The sequence below is a fragment of the Saimiri boliviensis genome, chromosome 1 (assembly GCF_048565385.1).
Source record: "Saimiri boliviensis isolate mSaiBol1 chromosome 1, mSaiBol1.pri, whole genome shotgun sequence".
Taxonomy (NCBI): Eukaryota; Metazoa; Chordata; class Mammalia; order Primates; family Cebidae; genus Saimiri; species Saimiri boliviensis.
The window spans coordinates 81,320,205-81,343,700 of NC_133449.1; positions in this window are offsets into that span (position 1 = coordinate 81,320,205).

The following is a 23,496-nucleotide window of genomic DNA, read 5'->3' on the forward strand; positions in this document are numbered from 1 at the left end:
AACTTATGTCCTAATGTTACAGAGTATGTCAATCCAAACAGCCTATGAAGATAAACTTCCCACGTTAAGACCTAATAATGCCTCCATGGTTGATAGGATATTTCTAGGCATACTGTATTTCTCTTCAATTTTACCTTATTAATTTCAGAGGTAGGATTCTGTTTTCTACCTCTCTTTTTTTTTTCTTCTTACAAATACATATTGAGTTTATTTAAAATTCTGGAGAGTTTTCTATGTAATAGGAATCCCAAACAAGTTATATCTCACTTAGAAAGATCCCTTTTAGAAACTTAAAATAGTCTTCAGCAGAAACTAAGGAATAGCACAGAATGGTATGTTACTTCTTACATAGTATTCGAATTTCAACAGTTAAGAAATTACTTCCCAATACTTCGAGTCATTTACAAGATAATTTCAGAAATCTGAATGTTTTCTGAAATTTTTCTTCTCCATTCAGAGCTGTTTGTTTCACTATTAAAGCAGCTGTTTTATAGCAATCTTTATAGCAGAAAGATAAGAAAATATTTACCTAATTTCTATGCATCTACATAATTGAAGTCACATTACTGTTCTCAGATTTAAGGCTGCAATTTTACTTCCTACCCATGGGATTCATGGTCAGATATCCCAGCTTCAAACACCACCTCCATTTATTTTAAGCAAAACCACCTTAGATGAGATACGTCAGTCTCCTTTTTATGCCCAACCCATGACCCCCTCAACCTCTCTCATCCCCAGTCATGTCATTACATACCTCATTCCTTCCCTTTGTTCCTTTCATCTTCCTGCCCAGAGTGTCTCCTCCTTTCTTCCCAGTCCACCTTTATAACAGACTAACATTCCTAAAGCACCAGCTAAGGCAATTTCATACTCCCTGTTTACCCCAGTCTTCTTTAAACAATCTCTAAACATGTATTAAACATTGACCATAACTCCAGCACTCTGATGTCCTCTTGTCAAAATCTCCCCACTTGTTTGGGGTCATACCAGCCTGTGTGCATGTGTGTATGCTTCGTCTTCTCAGTTAGGTCTTCAACTATACTCACTCTTCATCACCCACCAGCACCTAGCACAAGGTGAAGTGCATAGTAGATTCTCAATAAATATCTGTTTGTTATTGTGTGCTGTGTGTAGCTTATACACCCAAGTATTTATATTTTAACTAGCCCCCTTTCCCAGCTTTCAGCTTTCTGAAAATAAGAATATTCTATTTTTAGATATATTTTATTTTTGGACATTTTAGCATAGTTCCTTGGAAATAGCAAACACTCAGAAAGCACTGTGAAATAAAATTTTCTTTCCATTATAAGCATCTTAAGCAGGCTAAGAAGACCAGGGAAAATGAGAAAAGCTGGTCAATGAATGAAACCTTGTGCACTTTAAGATGTTTACAAATTCACTGAAATTCGCTCAGTAGACTTTCCTCTGTTGAGGAAATGAGAAAAGAAAGAAGTCGGTGATCTTACCGACGGCCTCTAAGGAAGCTGATAAGAAATTCTAATCTAAGCTGCCTGTTTCATGATTTTTAGTCTAAAAAAAAAAAAAAAAAAAAAAAAAAAAAAAAAAAGAGAGAGAGAGAGAAGTAAATTTACTGCTCAATTGTAAAAAAAAACCTCTAATGGAAAAAGAATTAGAAGTAGTTTAAGGTAAATTGGCACATTTAAATGAAAATGTTTCTGAATAAAGACTATCACTAATAGGACAAAGCCTACTGTATTTTATGTTGCAATTAAGAAATGTGTTTTTATTTGTTTTTCATAGGCATTAATTGATTCCTGGATTTTTTTTTTATTTCTGTCAAAGCAGCTTTCAGAGGACTAGAAGAATCATGATCCTCATATTTAATTAGTCAACTGCCATGTTCGCAGAAATATACATTTTCTAGGCATTGTATGAGCTATTGTCCTATGTGGGATAAATTCAAGTAGAAAGAAGAGATGTATTTACAAAGATAGCCTCAGGAATGATTATAAAACGATATGACCTAGTTCTACATGCAAAAAACAAAAAGAGGAAGAACTGCTACAGTAAGTCTGATCTACCATTATTTTAGCAACTACCTCAAGCCATCTAAGAGGCTAATACCAAAGCAGCCACAGCTACAGTCACAATATCGATAACCTGCTTTAAATGGGAATAGTGTAGAAAGACCAGGTTATACATAGGTAAAGTTGTCATCAAAGTTGACTTGTAAGTACTCCAACCACCCATTTCTTTCTTATTTCTTCCAATTATATGACACTTTTTTCTCCCTCCACTTAGTGCCCTTTTGTTCTCTTTCTCTTCTTTCAACAAAAACTAAACTTGAAAGCCTGGCATGGTAATGTGCACCTATAATCCCAGCTACTTGGAAGGCTGAAGTGGGAGGAACACTTGAGCCCAGGAGCCCAAGACCAGCTTGGGCAACAAGATGAGACCACGTGTCTCAAAAAAAAAAAAAAAAAAAAAAAAAAAAAGGGGAAAGAAAGAAAGAAAATTTCTCTTGGGAAAATATTACTTCGTAGTCATGTATACCTTAGTATGAAATAGAATCAAAACATTCCCTGTCCCGGAGACATACACATGTGCTATGATTTGAATGGTTGTCTCCACCAAAACTCAAGTTGAAATGTAATCTCCAATGTAGCAGTATTAAGAGGTGGTTCCTTTAAGCAGTGATTGGGTTATGAGGACTCTGCCTTTATGAACGATTTAATCCATTCATGGATTAATTGACTAGTGGGTTAGTAGATTCATGCATTATCATGAGAGTGGGACAGTGGCTTTATAAGAGAAAGAAAGACCTGGGCTAGCATGCTCAGCCCCTCACCATGTGATTCCTTGCATGGCCTCTGGACTCTACAGAGAGATCCCACCAGCAAGATGACCCTCAGCATATGTGGCCCCTTAATCTTGACTTCTCAGCCTTCATAACTACAAAACATAAATTTATTTTTGTAATAAACTACCCAGTTTCAACAAGTCTGTTATAAGCAACAGAAAATGCACTAAGGCAGCATGTCAACCTCCTTTCCCCATTCGAAAAGATTTGCCATGTGACATTAATTTCTGTACCAGGCGTGAAGTATTGGCATTTTCCCCTCACTAAGTAAGTAGATACGCATACTAAGGCTTCAGAAGGAAAATGTCATCCTTTCAAACACTGGTTACAATGAAGAAATACATCATTACTCTCTTCCTCCGTGAAATCTTTCTAGAGAGCCTCAGTCTGCTAACATCACTCAGCACACAAAAACTCAGACAAACTCTGGAAGAATAGAAAACTTTTAATAAAAATGGAAATGTAAGCTGCGGATCTAGTCTCCTTTTTTTCCAGGTCAGTGAAGCTCTCAACCATTGGTGCTTTGTTGAAACACCGATACTCGCAGGACAAGTTAAGAAAAATTCTGAGGTCACAAAGACTTTTAAAAGGCCTGGAGTCATTTTTCATCTTATCTATCAGAATACACTGAAGGCTCCTTTCTTAAATGCAATGTGAAGAAACTTAGAAGCATATAGAATTTCCTTTGCAGGATAACACTTAACAACTATGTGTCATAGATTATAGCGGACTGGGTGTTTCATTTTTCATCATGGTGATCATTGCTTCATGGAAAAGCAGTAAGTAGCATACTCATAGAGAAATGATGTAAAGGAGGCTGTGACAAAGAAGATAGGATATTTGTTTTATTGAAGGTTACTTTGTTTATCAGCCCATGTCAAGATAAAACTATATCTGAGACAGGAAAAAAAAAAAAATGTTAAATGTTTTCCTACTTTCAAGCATAAGAAATTTATGACTGAGTCTGGTTCAGGGTCAAAAGAATTAAGTGCTGTGATCATCTGCTTAGACCATTGCCAAGTTTTTCATTTCTTTATTCTTCACAGGAGTCTATCATGCCGCTCTAGCTTCATGCAAGTCTTCTCTATCACACATTCAACTGCATAAAGAATACAAATCCAGATGCTGACTTTAAGGTTTGAAAGATAGAACTAAATACCGTATTTCTGTATTAAAATATTGCATTTTTTAACTTATTTTAAGTTCAGGGGTACATGTGTGAATTTATTACATAGGCAAACTTGCACCATGGGGGTTTGCTGTACAGATTATTTTATCATCCAAATATTAAGCCTAATACCCACTAGTTATTTTTCCTGATCTTCTCCCTCCTCCCACCCTACACCCTCCAATAGGCCCCAGTTTGCATTGTTCCCCTCTATGTGTCCATGTGTTCTCATCATGTAGCTCCGACTTATAAGTGAGGGCATATGTATTTGGTTTTCTGTTCCTGTGTTAGTTCACTAAGCAGAATGGCCTTCAGCTCCATTCATGTCCCTGCAAATATCATGATCTTCTTCTTTTTCATGGCTGTATAGTATTCTATTTGGTATATGCACATTTTCTCTATCCAGTCTATTATTGATGAGCATTTTGGTTGATTCCATGTCTTTGATATTATGAACATATGTGTACATGTATCTTTTTAACAGAACAGGTTATATTCCATTGGATATATACCCAGTAATGGAATTGGTGGGTCAGATGATATTTGTGACTTTATGTCTTTGAGGAATCATCACACCGTCTTCCACAATGATTGAACTAATTTACACCCCATCAACAGTATATATGCACTTTGTTTTCTCCACAACTTCATTAGCATCTGTTATTTTTCAACTTTTTAGTAATATCCATTCTGACTGGTAAACATTGAATTTCTGTAGCATCATGTGAGCATCTGTGTTGCCTTGAACAAGTTCAATAATACACACAAAAAAAAATGGTTGTAAATAGTTCTACATAAAATCACAATGGTGACACTTTTGTAAACAAAGAAGCATAGGAAAACGCATTATCTGCCCTCCCAAGTGGCTAAAGAGTATGCAAGACATGAAATAAATCTGGCTTTCCTCCCTACACACTTTACAGATGCAGTTGTTATTCTGATGTAAAACCTTTAAAAACCAATTCGGAGTAAGGAGCTCTGTCTCTTAGAGACAACAATATAATCATTCCTCAAAAAAAAACACAGTCCACTCAAATCTGTCAAGCTTATATCACTGGAAGCTGTATGAATGTGATTATCTATCAGTTTCTCAGTTGAGAAATGTCTGGAGTGTGCTAGCTTACAACTTCAGACTGGAAAAGTGTCATCTACTTGTGATATAGAAATATAGTTTCTTTATATGGACAAATGACTTTCAACAGTTAGAGTCTGATGGATAGTTATTGACATTTTCCAATTAGTCTAACAGTAAGTTATACCCAAAAATGTACCTGATGTTTAAAGTGAAACTTTATATTTTATATATATACATATATATGTGTGTGTGTGTGTGTGTGTAAAATATAAAACCTTATCTTATCTACTAGAAAATTTTATATAATAGAAACTAACTTGTTTAGCTAGAACCTTAAGTTAATGTTAAAAAAGTTTTGTATAGCCATTTCATATCTCTACTATAAACTAAATGAAAAGAACGTGGCTTTTATCATTTAGAATTATTTTAACCCACGATGCCCCTAGAAAATTGTATTTCTGAGTTCATACAGCAATACACTCAGATTTACACAGGAATAAACTCAGATTTAAAGTAAATTTATTTATAACATAGAAGTTATATATCAATGCCTGAGGATAAGAGTCATTCTTATTCATAATCCAGTAGATTTTTGTAATGATGCACATTTGAGGAATAGCAGAACTTATTTTTCTCCACCAAAAACGGCCACTTACCTTCTCATACATTCATTCAATTTAATATTTATTGAATATCAATAATTATGTTATCCATATACTAAAGATGATATGATATATAATCACAGTACCATTTGGTGAGTTTGATAATAACAAAATGTGTGAAATGTTAGAAAGCAAAGAGTGACTAAACCTGTGTACAGTGGGAATGGGGAGCACAGAGGAAAAAAATCAGAGATGCTTTTGGAGATGGATTATAAACAACGAGTAAGCGTGCTTGGGCTAAAAAAGAAAGAGTATTACAGCATGGGCAACAGCACACGCCAAGGCAAAGAGTATACAAAGTTCTGGAAATAGTTATGTTATGATGCAAAGACAGTGATCAAAGTGGTGAGAGATAAGAATGGAAAGATGGTTGGGGCCAGATTGGGCAGATCTCTGCATATCATGGAAAGGAGTAATCGTTCTATTAGCTGGGCAATGGAGAACTGTCAAGAGTTTATTTTGCAGATGAATAATAGTAAGATCTTTGAGTAATTTATGGACTGGAGTAGGTTTGATACTGCAAACAGGAAGACCAGGTCATAGCAATTATCTGCTTGAACCAACATCAGAATTATAAACAAAACAAGGGTATAAATCAGACTGAATCAGAGGCAAGTGATAAGGCTGAAATGGTAAGAAATGATGGTATTTTATTCCTAAGTATTCTCTGCTTAGATAGAGGATATTTTAAAATCCTGAAATAAAATATAATACAAAGGTTCTAAAAGATAGAAAAAGATGATACATCATCAATTGAAATGATAAAGGAGAAGAGATGACAAAGTAGGATAAAACACCACCTATAATTTAGAACCTACAGTATTTATTTATTCAGGTATTCCTGAAAGGTATCTGAATGAAGTGCATCTTTGCCATTGGTTAATCTCTACATTCATTCTTTTTCTTTTTTTTTTTTTTTTACACATTGCAATGTTTTGTTGAACTTTTATTATTCCCATAGAGTTTTGGACAATTTTGCTGAAGAGTCCCTTGAAGCCATTTGACATATTCCTCTGTCCTTTCTAAAATTGGTAGCTGATATAGAGACCTGGTCAACTTAAATACAGTAATTTTTATATGAATAAGTGTTACAGAACTGAAAGCTTTGTTCCCCTAAAATTTATATGCTGAAGCTCTAAGTATATGTGGAGTAAGTATATGTGGAGATGGGACTTCTAAGGAAGTAAAGTTAATCACGCTGTTAGCTGGGGCCCTGGGGCAATAGGAATAGTGTCTTTATAAAAAGATGCACTAGAGAGTTTTCGTGCACTCTCTCCATCTCTCTACACCTCTTTTCATACATCTCAGAGGAATGGTCATGTAAGGATGCAGCAAGAAGGCAGCTGTCTGGAAGTCAGGAAAAGAGCCCTTGCCGGAAACTGAATCAGCCAGAACCTCGATTTTCGACTTTTAATCTCCAGAACTGTGAAAAAATAAATTGCTGTTGTTTCAAGCCACTCAGCATATGGTATTGTGTTATGGTAGCCCAAGCTTGGTACTACACTACCTGCTAGAGTGTGGTGTATATTTCTACTAGGAGACACATGATGTCTGTCTGGCACGTTTTCAATGATGTTATCATCCAATAATCAAGAGATCCCAGATCCATTACTTCATTGAGGGTTTCAAGTTGTGATAATCTGCCATTCCTTCTTCTTTATGACATTTACAAATGCATGTATAAAGAGAAACTCCCTTGTATATTATTATATAGAATGGCAGGATACATTTTCAATTCCTCTCCTATATTGCCCACTTTTCAAACTAATAGAGTGATTCTCTATACTACTCAAAATGCATTCTTTTATTTTGCGTGTCATTATGAACTTGCAATTTTAAACGTATTTGATGTGTTTCAATCCATCTAAGTTAGTATTTTCATTGAAATAGCCCCACATTTGGAAAATGGGAGATTAAATGAGGTTGAATCTTGAGTCCTGTCAACATGACACTGGCAGTATTTTGTATGATTCTTTTTTAGGAAGTACACAGTAGGTGCAGGTCCATCTTTTAAAATTTTTTGTTCTAGACTTCACATCAGCCATTAATGCAAGAAGTTCTGCTATCTTTTGGATGGAAATATTATTCAAAAAGCATCATTTGACCATTGTGGATTCTTTTTGCATTCTCATTCTCATTAATCTTTCTTTCTGTGCCCTATCAATGGAAAGAGCTAGAAAAGACATATATAAAAAGAAAAGAAAACACATTAAATGTTCCTACAAAAGTTTTCAATTGAGCTGGGCATGGTGGCTCACATTTATAATCTCAGCATTATGGGAGGCTAAGGCAGGGAGACCCTTTGAGTCCCGGAGTTCAAGACTAGCCTGGAAAACATAGTGAGATCTCATCTCTACAAATAGAAAAAAAAAAAAAAGTTCTTAGTGGCATGGTAGCATGCACCTTTTAGTTCCAGTTACTCAGGAGGCTGAGTCAAGAGAATCACTCCAGTCAAGGATTTCAAGACTGCGGTGAGCCTTGATCATACCACTGCACTCCTGCCTTGGTGACAGAGCAAGACACTATCTTAAAAAATAAAAATATTTGAGCCGGGCGCGGTGGCTCAAGCCTGTAATCCCAGCACTTTGGGAGGCTGAGGCGGGTGGATCACGAGGTCGAGAGATCGAGACCATCCTGGTCAACATGGTGAAACCCCGTCTCTACTAAAAATACAAAAAATTAGCTGGGCATAGTGGCGCCTGCCTGTAATCCCAGCTACTCAGGAGGCTGAGGCAGGAGAATTGTCTGAACCCAGGAGGCGGAGGTTGCGGTGAGCCGAGATCGCGCCATTGCACTCCAGCCTGGGTAACAAGAGTGAAACTCCGTCTCAAAAAAAAAAAAAAAAAAAAAAAAAAAAATATTTGGGAGGCCGAGGCGGGTGGATCACGAGGTCAAGAGATCGAGACCATCCTGGTCAACATGGTGAAACCCCATCTCTACTAAAAATACAAAAAATTAGTTGGCATGGTGGCACGTGCCTGTAATCCTAGATACTCAGGAGGCTGAGGCAGGAGAATTGCCTGAACCAGGAGGAGGAGGTTGCGGTGAGCCGAGATCACGCTATTGCACTCCAGCCTGGGTAACAAGAGCGAAACTCCATCTCAAAAAAATAAATAAATAAAAATAAAGATTTCAACTCAAATTCAGGACTAAAGAGATACATTTAACCTCCTCAATCTTATACTTACATCTGTATCTCTATTGCTTATTTGTTTTAGCTCATAATACAGAATAGTGTTAAAAAAGAAATAACATCTAAACCTAACACATTTTCTTTGTCTAATATAAATACGAGTGTCAGAATGTATTTTATAACCTGAAACAAACAAGGTGATTATCACAAATTCATTTCTGTAATAAATAAAGAACAATTTATATATTCTATTTCTTTCTCAGGGAGTAATGATAGTATGTGTCTGTCAAAATAATTGTTCATCTTGTAAAATTTGCCAATATAAAGTTTTTTATAATATTCTCTTGTTAAATACATTTAAGATGGTACTATCTGTAATGACATCACTTTACTCATTTGTAATATTGATAATTTGTATATTTTCTCCTTTTATCCTTATCAGTATGGCTAGAAGTTTATCATTGTTATTCAAAGTATCAAAAAGCAAGCTTTAGAATTAGGTTTTCTTGTTTTAAATGCAATGTAACAACATGCGCCTTTTAATAGGGGTGTTTCGATCAATTACATTTAATTCTTTTTTTTTTTTTTTTTTTTTTTTTTTTTACCACATCTTGGGATTTATGCTCTTTTCCATTCCATCTTTGGATTGTTCCCTTTTGATTTTCGGCTTTACTTTTGTGATTCCATTTTATATCCCTTGTTGGCATAGTAGGTAAAACTTTTGTGTTAACTTTAGTTGTCATTTTACTGTTTATTATGTATGTGGTAGCAAAATAGTCTCCTAAAGATGTCCAATTCCTAATCTGTGAAATCTGTAATACGTTGTTTTACAGGGCAAAAGAGAGTTCGTAGATGTGATTACTGCGATGAACCTTGGGATGGAAAAATTGTCATGGATTATCCAGGTAAATGTAATTGGAGGCAACTATCCAATCAGTTGAAAGCCCAAATAGGATACAAAGGCAGAAAAGAAGAGCAAATTAACTCTCCTAGAATTCGGACACTGATGTTTTCCTGCCTTTTAACAGTAGCAAAACTACATGTTCTCTGGCTTTCCGATTATGGAACTAGCACCAGAAGTCTTCTTGGATCTCAGGTTGCTGCTGAACCAAACTTGGGTCCACTCACCCAGTGCAACAAAGCCAAACACTGCCACCAGGATTTACAAGTGAAAGAAAGTAAGACACTTATTCTACGGTGCTAAGCAAGGAGAATTGACAGCTAATGCTTAAGATCTCAAGTCTCTGATGGTTTACAAGCAATATTTTTACTAATATTATTATTATTGTTATTATTATTATTATTATTATTATTATTATTTATACTTTAAGTTCTGGAATGCTCCAACCTCTGCCTTTAAAAAGTGTTGCTTGTCCTAATGGGGAATGATAAGATTACGACAAGTAACACTTTTTAAAGGCAGAAGTTGGGGTGGTTCTCAAAAGTGAGCTAAGGGCTGAAGATTTTCTGGATTTTTTTTTTTAATGTACTTTCTGGTTCCAGTTTATCTGAGGTCCATATGGCAATGGTTGGTCAGAATTTTCCAACTAGTTTCTGAGAAAAAAACCTTCAAGAATATATGCCAAGTTGTTGTCTTTAATTTCTACAGAAAACCAAATAATGTGTTTCTGGCTTCCGTGGATGACTTATTTAAGCTACTATCTTCTTTCGAATGTGTTGTTTATATACCTCTCTAATTGCTGGTGGCAGGGCTAGCTAGGTGTCTGAAATTTCCTTTGGAGGAATTTAAAATGTTGTCTTTATTTCTATGTCTGGGGTTGAGGGAGGTGGTCAGGGAGATCAGCAGGCTCAAACAGGGGTCCTTGTGGCATCTCAAAGCCTTGAGACTTTGACTGAGCTATGCAACAGGCTTCCCTGGTTCCTCCAGCTTGCAGGTAACATATCATGAGACTTCTCAGCCTCCATAATCACATGAGCCAACTCTTATAATAAATTTCCTCTCAGCTATCAATCTATTGATCTATCTATCAATCTATCCTATTGATTCTGTTTCACTGGACAGCCTAACTAATAAAAGATTTTGACACCAGGAGTGGTTCTCAGGAAACAGAATTTTAAGGATGTGTTTCTTGAATTAGTTTTAGGATTTATGCAATTGGTTGTCTAATCAGATTAGATTTTAAAATGCTAAGGACTCTATTTTTAATAGTACGAAAAGCACTATTAGTTCATAGCATGAACTATTTATACAGATACACAGATATCTTCTGTATCTCAACTTTGACTAGGATTCTCCTAATCAACCACTTACAAGAAACAAAGAACTAGTGATCCCGTAATTACTTTTGAACATTTGTGGAAAACTAAGCAGTATAATGACATTACAGTAGTTGGCTGCTCCTAATGTCATTGGACAGAGTGATGAAAGAAAAGGATGAGCACAGGGATCCTAATTCACAGCTCAAGTACTTCATAAATGACCTAAAACTTCTATATATGTCCTAACAAAGAATCATGTCTCCTGTAGCCACGCTGATATTGCTTAAAATAAAACACAAGATGCCTTCATGGAATTGGCTGAATTGCAATGAAAATTGAACTCCCAGACTTATAAGGTGTCTCCTGTTAAAGTAAGGGCATTTCTTGGAAAATAATGGGATCCTTAAGTTGGGATGAGGACATGTGGGGACATGAGGGGATCAGGACATGGGGAATTAGGACATGAGCTCCTAAATCCTAATGAGTTTGTTGTCATTGTTGTTGTTGTTGTTATTGTTTTTACCAAGATGTGGCCTCCCTACCCCCAGATGTAGCAGCTTCCCCATCTACAGTGGTATTGGCCTTTCTACCTCTGTCTAAGGAGATTAGCTCTTCATTGCCTAAGGAAATGGTAATGACCTCATTTGAGGCAGATGCCAAGCAAGGCAATGCTGATTCTCCTCCGGACCCATTCCACCGCCCTTCTTTGCTTCTAGACCAATAACTAGACTCAAGTCCCAGAAGGCCCCTAAAAGTCAAGTACAAAATGTGACTCATGAGAAGGTATGTCTGTTGCACTTTAAAAGAGCCACTTAAGTTTTTCAATTTATACAAGCAGAAATCCAGAGCACATGTGCAGGAATGGGTACTAAGAGTGTGGAATTATAATGGAAGGAACATAAAGATGGATCAAGTGAAACTTACTAATATAGGCCCTCTAAGCAGAGATTCTGCATTTAATGTTGCAGTCTGGGGTATTAGAAAAGGCTCTAATAGTTGTTTTGTTGGCTGAAAAATTAGTTAACAATGGCCAACTGGGAGTTAGCTGGAAAGGCTCCATCTCCCGTGGCTGAAGATAGAAGAAAGGATTTAAAGACTTAGAGAGATTGAAATGCTGGATCAGTCATTTATGGCCTACTCTGCCATATTAGGGAGGGTCCAGGAGGTACATCTTTTACCACTACGTTAAGAAATAGATTTGTGGAAGGAGCCCTAGTCTTTGAAGAGCTTCATCATTGCTCAGAGTGTACAATGAAAAGTGTAGTATAGAAAACTTAAATGCAATATGAACAAAGGGATCCTAGGTTGGTAGAGGTCAATCAACCACCAGAGGCAAGGTGGGAGTAGGTGCCGTAATGGACCACAGAATCAAAGCGACAATTAGCATAGTCTGACTTATGCAGACCTGTGGTATTAGCTAATTAATCATGCTATTCCTAGATATGAAATAGATAGGAAGCCTACAAAATTCTGGTTTGATCTGAACAAGCAGAAAACCTCCAGGTCAAGTAAACAAAAATCTAATTTGAATTTTAAAAACGTAGAATATGTCCTATGGGTTGTTTCTCTGGAGAACCCTAACAAACGTATGACTCCATAATGATGCAACATTTCTGGCTTTTCAGATAAATAAAGGGAAATGAGCTGAGGAGTGTGAGTGGCCTCTGGAAGCTAGAAAGAAAAAGAATGAATTCTCCTTGAGGGCCTCCAGAAAGAAACGCAACACAACCGTTACCTTGACTTTAGCCTAGTGAGATCTGCTCCTCAGTTTGTATTGATGTTCTCCTTAATTTGTGTGTAATTGAAAGTGGGTTTAAGTGAATATAAACAGTTGCCTGGAGCCCATACACTGCCAACTCTGGGGGCACTGTCTACAAGTTAGCCCTGCTCCACAAGAAGCAGTACCATTTAATAAAAGATTGCTGTCTAACACCACTGGCTCGCTCTCAAATTCTTTCCTGGGTGAAACCAAGAACCCTCATGGCTGAGCTCCAATTCTGGAGCTCACCCAATTCTAGGGTTCACCTGTCCTGCAACAGTACTACATTATGTTCTGGTTTTATCCTGCAATTTCTCTACTCCAGCCACAGAACTGGCCATTTATCCAAGGAGTTCTTGTTTCCTTTGTTAGAGAACAGCATTTAGAAACCAAGATGTAATTGAGAGGTATGCTCATCCATAGTAAGGTGGCATTGCTTCTAGGTGTCTCAGTAGACAGGGCTAAGAAACACATCAGTCTACATGAGCCACAAATTCATATTGACTCTACTGATTCTAAAACAGTGCCACAGAAAGGCAAAAAGCAGTTCATTTTATCCTGAAGGTGTTCTGGCATTCACACTAGGACGTTATTCTCCTGTTAAACATAAACAATCTCACAGAAAGCAAACATGAGGAAAGGTTACTCTGCAACCTTGATAATGTGAGAAAAAACAATACCATTTCATAATATTTTGTAAAAGTAGACAAAATAAGATCACTGTGCTACCCATTAAATATTAAATTTCTCTTTCTCTCCTGACTAAAACAAGTAGCTCCTACTTCTTTTCCAACTACAGATTTATTCTCATTCTTATCTGCCTTTCATATAAATGCACTTACTGAGATACCCAATGACAGGACCACCTCGCTTTCTAACAGCATCCTACCTGGAGTGAATTCTTTAGACCTTCACTAAACTCACTGCCCACCCAACAAAAGTCCAAATCCTATGATTGGTTCTTTCTAACATTCTCTACTCAGACACTCTGGTTTGCTATGGTGTGACTCCTTTCTCATTTCAATGAGTAACAAGCTCTACTTGTCAATTACAGCATGCTCTGGGTGGTCTTTGGCCAACCAGCACCGGCGGCAGCCTTTCCTTCTCTTTAACTGTAACTTTTTTCTCAGACAATGAGAAACCATGCTCTCATTATGCACCATATATTACTGCTTTGCTAAATTCTAGAATGTACATACTTTTTAGAATTGCTAACCTATACTAGTTAAAAACAAACCTACTAACTAGAGTTCAATATTTGTGAAGAGTTATTTTCTTTCTTTAGCCTTAGAGTATATGGTAAAAATACTGTTTTTCAAAGTGTCTTAGGTTATTTTCTTTCTCTTCCTCCCCTTCGCTGTGGTTATATTACTCACTTGCAATGCATTTAGGTTTATTTGCTTCTGTTTATTTTCCATGTTGGGTATCTTGCATTCATGTTAATTTTAATATATTTCTGATTATATACAACATGAATATGCTTTTAAAAGTCAGAACTAAATCAAAAGTATACTCAGGGAGGAATTATGCCCACCTTTCTACCCTATTCCAATAGTCTCTTTCTTTATTCTCCACCTCCATCACCCTTCTGTATTAAAGGGCCTGTATTATACCATATAGGCCTTGGTTTAGTTCTGACCTTTAAAGCATATCCATGTTGTATATAATCAAAAATATATTAAAATTAACATGGATATAAGAAACCAAATATGGAAAACAAACAAACAATATATTTTTGTTTCTTTTTCCTTCTATCTGTGTATTATTGGAGGTGTATCTTCACAGTAAAGTCTTACAAGCAGCATTATTGGGTCAAAAGGTAAATTAAGATGTATTTGTATTAGATATTATCAAATTCCCATCCTATAGGGTTGTATTCATTTGTATTATCACTACCAATATATGAGAGTGCTAGTTTCTTTATAGCCTAACCAATAGGATGTGGTCAGACTTCTTAATTTTCATCAATTGGGAAAAGTAGTAAATGGCCTCAGTACAATTTTAATTTTTAGTTTTGGATTTATTTCTGAAATTGAATACCTTTTGTGATTTAAGGCTATTTCTTTTGGGAATTATCTGTTCACATCTTTTACTGTTTTTTAAATATTATTTTCCTTTCCATTTTAAGAGTTTCCACTTTAAGAGTTTATTGTGTATTTGTGATATCAGTTCTCTACATGTATCTTGAAAATATTATTTTCAAATTTGTCATCTTTTATTTTTCCTTGTGATTTTTATTTCATGCATGTTAAAAATTTTTGTATAGATTATATAAACAGAGATATATAGACCAATGGAACAAAACAGAGGCCTCAGAATAATGTCACACATCTATAACCATCTGATCTTTGACAAACCCAACAAAAACAAGCAATGGGGAAAGAATTCCCTACTTAATAAGTGGGATTGGGAAAACTAGCTAGCCATATGCATAAAGCTGAAACTGGATCACCTCCTTATATCTTATACAAAAATTAACTCCAGATGGATTAAAGACTTTAATATCAGACCTAACACCATAAAAACCCTAGAAGAAAACCTAAGCAAAACCATTCAGGACACAGGCACGGGCAAGGACTTCATGATTAAAATGCCAAAAGCAATGGCAACAAAAGCCAAAATAAACAAATGGGATCTAATTAAACTAAAGAGCTTCTGCAGAGCAAAAGAAACTATCACTAGATTGAACCAGCAACCAACAGAATGGGAAAAAAATTTTGCAATCAACTCATCTGACAAAGGACTAATATCCAGAATCTACAAAGAACTTAAATAAATTTACAAGAAAAAAACAACCCCATCAAAAAGTGGGCAAAGGATACAAACAGACATTTTTCAAAAGAAGACATTTATGCAGCCAAGAAACATATGAATAAAAGCTCATCATCACTGGTAACTAGAGAAATGCAAATCAAAACCACTGAGATACCATCTCAAGTCAATTAGAATGGCGATCATTAAAAAATTAAGAGACAGCAGATGCTGGAGAGGATGTGGAGAAATAGAATCACTTTTACACTGTTGGTGAGAGTGTAAATTAGCTCAACCATTGTGGAAGGCAGTGTGGTGATTCCTCAAGGATCTAGAAATAGAAATACCATTTGACCCAGCAATCCCATTACTGGGTATATACCCAAGGGATTATAAGTAATTCTATTATAAAGACACCTGCACAGGTATGTTTATTGTTGCACTGTTCAAAGTAGCAAAGACTCTGAATGAGTACACACCATGGAATACTACGCAGCCAGGAAAAGAATGAGTTCATGTCCTTTGCAGGGACATGGATAAAGCTGGAAACCATCATTCTTAGCAAACTGGCACAAGAACAGAAAACCAAATACTGCATGTTCTCACTCATACATGTGTGTTGAACAATGAGAACATATGCACACAGGGAGGGGAACATCACACATTAAGGCCTGTCAGTAAGGCGGGGGGTGCTAGGAAAGGGATAGCAGGGGGTAGGGAGTTAGGAGAGGGATGGTATCGGGAGAAATAGCTAATGTAGATGACGGGAGGATGGATGCAGCAAACCACCATGGCACGTGTACACCTATGTAACAAACCTGCACATTCTGTATATGTACCCCAGAACTTAATGTATAATTTTTTTAAAAAAATTTTGTGTATAAAAATTTTCTTTTTTGCCTCTGATTTTATAATTATCAGACCAGCAGTTCCTACTCTATTGACCAAAGTCAGAGTACAGTACCTGCTGGCTTGACCAGAACTAACGAGGCAAAGAAAAAGCAGGTACCCAAATAAATATATTCTGGGCAGACAACAGAAGCAATTATGTATTAGAGAAAAATCCCTGACTGGGGAGCTCCTTCTCTCCCAGTCCACGTTCATCCTGATTCCTGTACTTATTCCATTCTTCACCGGGATCAACTTTTCATTGTGCCAAATGGCAAGATACTATTTACACAGCTGTGCGAAGAGATCCATCAGTCCCTAGAGCAAAACTCCAGTGAGGGAACAAAACCAGTGCAGAATTTATGCTCATGCTTTTATTATACTTGAAGTGCTACAAAAATAAACAGCCAGTGAAAACTAGCATCTTTGGTTTCTTTCACCATATGCATGAGCTGAAAATGCTCTCAATTCTGAATTATTCAGGCCCCATTTTCATGTCCTTTGCACACATTTATGATCTCAAAAATTGCCTCCAGAATTGAAAATGTCACAACATCAATTTGATACCTGAAAGTTCAAAGACATACCAGACTTGTAATGGCTAATGCAATCTAAAAAGTGAAATTGTATGTGTGTAAATATCCTGACCTTTCAATATTTACACTTGTTGGCATTTCTTCTCTCCCTTCATTTTTAGATAATAAGGCTATGAGCAAATAATGATGGAGAATGAGTATGCTATAAAGAAAGGCAGATAAAAGACTCTTAATAGAAAATTAAACCTTATTATGAACAATATGCCCATTACTATAAGTGGAAGTAGAAACAGTAGGTTGGTTTTTACATCTTTTCAAATCTCATAAAAGGGAAAATTAGACTGTAGTATATAGATTTTCAGTATAAAATTTAGATAACAAGCTGATTTTTCTCATATACCCTTTCACTTTTCCATAACTTAATGACAAAATATTTCATGAGAATCCAATAATCTTTATTTAATCTAATAGAACATTAACATCACTTTTACTCCATTATTTTTATCATTAACAATCATTATGTTTCTATCCTCCATTCAAAAAGGAAGAAATGAATTAAGGCGGGAAAAGAGTTACATAACTAGATTTGTTTTAAAAGTAAGAGAAACTCATAAGTATTAAGTACTCACTTCATGACTGGTATGTGTGTATATGTGTGCTTGTGTTGTGTGTGTTCTATAATTCTTGAAATAATCCCTTGAAATAATCCTTGTGTTGTGTGTGTTCTATAATTCTTGAAATAATCCAATGTCTGCACAATGAAGACAAATAATGTTTGTCTTCATTGTGCAGATCATAATCCTGATGTGCAGAAATGTTAATTGGCTTCCCCAAATTCAAACAACAAATCAGCAGCAAATCAAGACTGTAACCTAATTTCTGTGATTCCAAAGTGATGTATCGAATTTCAAAGAGTGGAGAGGGTTCCTTTTTTACACTTTACTTGTAATTATTTTGTCTTTAGAGATGAATAAATTATAGTGTCATCTAACATATTTACATAAAATTATTATCATTTTAAGGGGTACAATGTAATTCCATACTCATTACTTAGTCCCAAAAGCCAAATTATGCTGTTTCCCAATTGTCTTATAGTTACAGGTGCTCCATGCCACGCCCCCACAGCCCACCTGATTTCAACATGGCTTTAGTAGACAGTTCTATGCACAGTGCCCATGTCCCACCATAAATAGAAGCTGCAGCATCTCTAGTTTGTCTGGTTCAGGAAGAAGCTGGGAACACAGCTTAAATTGTGTACAAGCGTAGACCAGAACTGCGCAAAGTCAGTTTCCCCAAGGGCAAATCCCAATCAAAGGTGATGGAAGTCAATGCATTCAGAAGGACACTAGATAATTTAAGATCTATTTGCCCATGGGGGTAACTAACCATTTATAGTTTTTCTTTCTCTCTTGCCTCATTCTCTCCACTCCCTTATTTCTACCTCCCAGAATCTTCTCTCAAATAAACTACCTTCACCCAAATCCTTATTTTAGGCTATGCCTTCAAGAAAACTCAAACTAAGACATAAATGATATTAAAGTTTTTGCAATAAGAAATACCAAAGGAGGCAACTGAGAAAGCTCTTTAGGTAGCAGTCTTAGGAATTAGTGATTCCATAAAATGCAGGCCCCTTCTTCTTGCATGGCAAACTTGGAGAAGATAGGAAATTCAAAAGAAAACACTGTCTTTCAGTAAGTACAGCATATTAGAGCAGAACTGAACTTCAGTAATAATTGAGGCAGCAGCTGTTGTTACTATATTCCATCCTCCATGGCTCCACTGTCAAAGGGATCCTTGAAACTCCAAACTATTCCTTAAATCCACTAGAATAGGCATCCTTGGTAAGGACTCACTTGCGGTCATGGCCAAGAGTAGTCACCATCATCACATCCACAGTCAAGTAGATCCCACCCAAGGAGGATGCTCACACATTCTTGTCTCAATTCCTAAATGTTCTGATACTTAGCTGTGTCATAAAAGACATGTGTCTTTACTCTCTGAGCTTTAGTTCTCTCCCCTAAATAAAGTTGAAAATAATGTAAGCCTCTTAATTTTGTCATGAGGATGAAATGATAAAAATTTCATCAGTTATTCTTGGTTTATCTTGTGCTTCACTGTTCACTTCCTTTTCAGGTCTTTTCTTCCTCCACCTTTGTCTAATCTCTTAATATTGCATCACCCCAAAATTCAGTCTTTTATCTTATCCTCTTTCCCTTCACTAACGATTTCATCAAATCTAATTACTTTAAATATCGCCTAGATCATCACTGTTCATGAGGGCTTTCCTCTGTGATGGAAATGTTCTGTATATTCACTGTCCAACAGCAATAGAATACAACTACTGTATTAGATATATTTACTATCCAATACAGTTACCACTAGTTGCAATAAGCTATTGAGTCACCTTAAATGTGCTAGTGCATGTGGCCAGTGGCTATTGTATTAGACAGTACAGACTTATTTGATGAATCTTAATTTATTACTTCAAATCATGTATCTACCTACTTGATATTTTCAATTAGAGATACCAAATAGACATCTCAAATTCTGCATGCCTAAAACTGAATCAATCTCTTCCCACTCCACCTGAAAGGGAAACAAATCCATCCTACCAGCTGCCCAAGACACAAAGCATGGAATAACCCTTTCTCTTCTGCTTCAAAGTATATCCGTGCTCTGACCAATTCACTCACCATGTTTCAGCCATGCTGACTTTCTGCTGTTTCTTCCACATTATAGGACATTACCTGTAGCGGCTCCCTCCACCAGAAAAAGATTCTACCTCTGATATAGTTTAAATATTTGTCCTTGCCCAAATCTGATTTTGAGATATAATTTCTACTGTTGGAAGTGGGGCCTGGTGGGAGGGATTTGGATCATGGGGACAGATCCTTCATGAATTCTTGGTCCAACCCCTTGGTGGTAACTGAGCTCTTGGTCTGTGTTCACATGAGATCTGGTCATTTAAGTATATGGCACCTCCCCCCAACATTTACTCCTGCTTTCTGACATGTGAAGTGCCTGTTCCTGCTTTACTTCTGCCGTGATTGAAAGCTCCCCAAGGCTTCACTAGGAGCTGACCAGATGCCAACACCATGCTTCTTGTAAAGCCTGCGGAATTGTGAGGCAATTAAACCTCTTTTCTTTATTCATTACTCAGTCTGTTATTTATTTATAGCAGTGCCAAACAGCCTAGCAAAACTTCAGATATCTACTTTAATAATGGGTTCATCACCTTTGATTTTTTTAATCAAATGTCTCATTTTCAATGAAACCAAACTAAATACTTTATTTAATACTGCAAATTATCCCCCTACTTCTGATCCCATTTACCATGCTCTATTCCTTTTATTTTTTAAGCTAATATTTGTCACTTACACCAGTCAGAGTTGGTAGAAAACAAATGACTCACTGAAATGGAGGGCACTGAAGATGCTATTGGGCAAATAAATGGGTAAATTAACTATGAATAGTTAACTATGTAGCACATCAATGTTAGAAACATCAGGATTCTGGCACCAATCTTAGCTGGTAAGGCAAGGGAGGGAGCAGCAGCTTACTGGAAACTTGTGAATCCTGGAGGAGACAGCATTTGACACAAGTTGTGCCTTTTGCTAGATAAGCCCAGCCACTGTCAACATTTAGATCAGCATACAAGAGAACAACTCTCATTCTCCTCCCTGGCTCTGAGTTCCTTTTAGTAGCTCCCATTAGTTGAACTCAGCTGGAGGCCAGAAGGCAACAGAGCCCATTGATTAATTTGTAAATGTTAGACTCCCAGAGCTGTGGGCAGGAAAGAGAAAGGTAGAAGTAAATCTAGAAAAGAAAGCAGAATAGTAATCCCTTTGACTTCAAATGCATGGTGTACTTTGCATCTGTTATTATTATTTTTATCATTATCACCTTTATCTGTAAAAATGTAAGTTCAGTATAGACAGGAATCTTTGCTTTGTCCATTAATACAGTCTGAGCAGACAAAACAGTGTTATGCTCATAGCAGGTGCTCAGTAAATAGTTTTGAATGATTGAATATACGTGAAACAACTAGAAAATTGCCTGAAATAATAAAAAAGCATAAAGTTGCCGGGCACGGTGGCTCAAGCCTGTAATCCCAGCACTTTGGGAGGCCGAGGCGGGTGGATCATGAGGTCGAGAGATTGAGACCATCCTGGTCAACGTGGTGAAACCCCGTCTCTACTAAAAATACAAAAAATTAGCTGGGCATGGTGGCGCGTGCCTGTAGTCCCAGCTACTCAGGAGGCTGAGGCAGGAGAATTGCTTGAACCCAGGAGGCGGAGGTTGCGGTGAGCCGAGATCGCGCCATTGCACTCCAGCCTGGGTAACAAGAGCAACACTCTGTCTCAAAAAAAAAAAAAAAAAAAAAAAAAAAAAAGCATTAAGTTCTGAGAAATTGCCTGAAATAGTAAAAAAGCATAAAGTTCTGATTTCCTTTTTTTTCCATTCCCTAAAACTTCAACTTTCAAACATTGTTTCTTAATGCTTACCACTGCTTATAAGAGACCTATAAGTTTTACTTCTGCAATAACTCTTGCACCACTGATTGTCCTTCTGCTCCTTCCATTATTTCAGGCCCTCGGGACATCATAATTGTTTCCTATCTGGAATCCCTACCTCTGTCCCTCATCCCTTGAATCCATATTAATTAATCTGCTTACACTTTCATACGAAAGAAAAAAATCCCAAAGTAAAATTATCACAATTCAACTGTTAAAATTTTTGCACTCATGACAGATAAAATCCAAAACTGAAAAGTACAAAAATGGACTAGGAAGAATGAATGCAAATATGGCTTTTTACAATGAACAAATGCCTATGTGATAGAGAAAACTCACACCAATTGATAATAAGGAATTACAACTTTACAAACAAAAGGCAAGGAGATAAGTTTTTTTTTTTTTTAAATCAAAACTTACTTATCCAATAAATAATTTTGACTATTCAAACTTGATTCCCCTGCTCCCTTCCTAGTGGGTCCTATACTTCTGCTTTCTTCCCACCCTCCTCCCTTCTTCATAACTGCCCTTACTTCCCAACTCTGTCTTTGGTCTGCGTCATTCAACACAATCCTCCTTAGTGATGTCCTCTACTCAGATATTTCCGAGTGTCATGCCTATCAATAAATTTAAAATGTTTAGTTCTCTCCTGAGCCCACAAGCACATAAAATTCATAGAGCCAAAAGCTTTTCACCTCCTACCTGAAGTATCATAATCATGGCACAGTCATTGCCTACAAGATAAAATCCAGTTCCCAAACTGGGCACACAAGGCTTTTCATCATTTGATTCCCACCTCAACCCTGGAGCTGGCCCTCTTGCACATGGACCTCCAGTCAGTCCTACGCCTGCCAGTTCCCAGAATTTACCAGGGCTGTATGTCCTTGCACAAGGCCTTCCCTATGCCTACAATTCCTTTCTGCTTTCACATACCTGGTTAAATTCTAAGCATCTTTCAAGATTTAAGAACAACATCACTTTATACGAAGTTATATATGTTATATATAGATACAGACACACACACAGACACACACACACACACACACACACACACACATATATATAAAACATTCTGCTCAAAAGGAATTCACCAATGTCCTTGTCTCACTGTACCCAGCTGCTATAGCAACTGCTACCCACTTGTTTTATTTTGTGAATGTCTATCTCCACCAAAATGTAAATTTCTCTGAGCAAAAGATTATCTGCTTTATGACTTACTTATTTTCATTTTAAATTGACAGATTAATTTGTGTGTATTTACTGTGTACAACATGATGTTTTCAAGTGTAGATCTATTGTACAACATGATGACTATAGTTAATAATATACTCTCTTCTTGAAAAATGCTAAGGGAGTGAATGTAAAGTGTTCTCACCACAAAAATGATAACTATGTGAGGTAACGTATATGTTGATGAGCTAAATTTAGTCTTTCCACAATGTATGTCTACTTGAAAATATATTATATACTGAGTTGTTTTCAAAAGAAAGAAAAAAACTACATATGTGAAATCACTCATTTCAGCAATTTTTATAGTAGGAAATCTTGGACGCTTTTTGAATAAGCATTAAACAACAGAGCAAGTCTTAAGATGGAATACATCCACAAAAAAATAGCCACTAATGTGCTAATTTATGAAAATTATTCAACATGGAATATATGAAAACATCAGGTTTGGCACGAAATGGAGGATGTAATTCTGTCTACAACTTGATTAACACTATATAATATTTGTATGAACGATGACTATAAGGAATCACTGAATATTAAAACATATTCTAAATTTGAGTGGTGATATTTGCGGCAACTTCTTTGTCTATTTCTGAGTTGTTATTTTTATGCGATTTGCATAAAAATAACAACTCAGAAATAGACAAAAGTTAAATAAAGTCAAGAGAAGAAAAAAATATAAGGAAGGCACCATTTAAAAATGTACCTCCCAGAGGTGGAGCAGAAAGAGTTACAAAAT